Here is a 1,796-nt window from a genome sequence, read left to right on the forward strand (position 1 = left end):
TCCGGTTTCTTTCACACCTATTTACATGGACACCTTGGCCAATGGTAATCACTTCCAGCTCCAGCCTGGGAAGAGCCTGGACCACCGGCGGGGAGCGGGACGAGCTGGCCAAGGTGCTCCCTGTGAAGGTATGAGGCGGAGGCGGCGGCAGCGGAGCTGGGATTCAGGCGACCACTCACGATCACAGACCGAGCTGCCGCGAGGATGATGTTTGACATGGAAATCGCTGGGCCGGGGTGTTTTGTTTCCTCCGCATTGTATCGGTTTGTATTGTTAGCTAACTTCAGGCGCGGCTTCCCCTGAAGCTGACTTTTTTCCTGCGCTTGGCATTACCCAGGGCGGGTTGCATGGGTTATGATAATGAAAATACGACCTCCCCCCCCCCCCCCCCGCCACAATTCTCCAAGAGGCAGGTCAGAGTTGGATTTGACCTTCCTAGGCTGCTGCCTTCGCTCTGCACAGTGTGTGTGTAGCTTTAAGTGGTGGGTTTAAAGAACACTTAGAAAAACATAGTGGGGCAGCTCCATAAGAGCTCGTTTTGAACCTAACTGTATTGACACACACACACACACAATTTTTTTTTTTTAGATTAAAATAGTGTATCTGGGCGAAGAGGCTAGGTCTTCACTCTAAAAGTTCTCGGGGATTTGATTAGACACGGGATGAAGGCTCCAGGGCTGTTGGGACAGACGGTGTGCAGACCTGGGAGGGCCCGCGTGTGTTTGACACACTTTGTCACCAGATGAACTGCAGTCTCTTGCTTTTCCCCGGTGGTTTGAAATGTTGGTAGTTAGGTGTTGCCTGGAAGTTTGCATTTTACAGCTGGAACTTTCCCTCTCTCCCCCCTGATTTTTGCATAAAGAGAACTTATTTAGGGTTTGGAGAGGCCGGCAAAAGCTGCCTGGGCCCTGCTGAAACAGCTGTGCCTTCTAGGCTCGAAAAGACCAGAGAGCTTAACTTCCTTTTGAGAGAGGAGAGGGTGGGGTATGCCTTGGGTCACCCGGTCTGGTGCAGGGGGACAGGCTCCCTACCGTTCAGATTCATCTTGGGAGGGTCAATGAGCTGTTATTATTATTATTATTATTATTATTACCACCGCTGTGCTTGTCGCCATCATTGTCAGATTGGTATGAAATAGTGAGTCGACCCACTGGCTTGCAGGAAGTCTAAGAGTAGATTCTAGGAGCTCCCACTGGTGTCTGCATATGCTTCCACCTATATGGTTTTTAAAAGAGATTTATTTTATCATGTTGTTAAAAACTCAAAACCTGCAGCCCTCACTGAATCATCTTCAGTCGGAAATGTGAGAATGTTTCTTTTTCTTTTTCGGAGGAGGAGGAGGAAGAGGAGGAGGTAGGAGAGTTCTGGGTGTGAACTTTTGATACTGTTAGTGATATTAGCATGATCAGTGGAGCTATTATATGGGGGTTATTATATATATTTTTATACATGTGTGTATATATATACATATATATATTCTTCCAGCTTGCGTGCGCACACACACAAGCACATACAAACACACCTACATTAACCACAGTCTCAGAGTTGGTCAATAACTCACCAAAACGTAACTTAAACACGATGAATTTAGGAGATTAAACAATTTCATTAATATTGAAATGGCTCTCCTGTCTGGGCTGCCTCGCTTGAGATGCAAGCGCACGTTTTTCAATATTAACAGAAGTGCTTGAAGGAAAGAATAATGTCACCTTCTTAATTCGGAAGAAATAACCAGGAGGAGGAGGTGGGTGGGAGGGGTGAGGGAGGGATGCTGACCTGTCTCTGGGGGCAGATCA

The 1,796-nt window shown here is 47.3% G+C and overlaps 1 pseudogene; it reads left to right on the forward strand.

Moving 5' to 3' along the window:
• Positions 1-41: 41 nt before the first annotated feature.
• LOC102751327 overlaps positions 42-1,796 on the forward strand; it is a 206,221-nt pseudogene continuing 204,466 nt past the window's right edge.

Source organism: Myotis davidii, unplaced genomic scaffold (assembly GCF_000327345.1).
Source record: "Myotis davidii unplaced genomic scaffold, ASM32734v1 scaffold57, whole genome shotgun sequence".
In the NCBI taxonomy this organism is placed as follows: Eukaryota; Metazoa; Chordata; class Mammalia; order Chiroptera; family Vespertilionidae; genus Myotis; species Myotis davidii.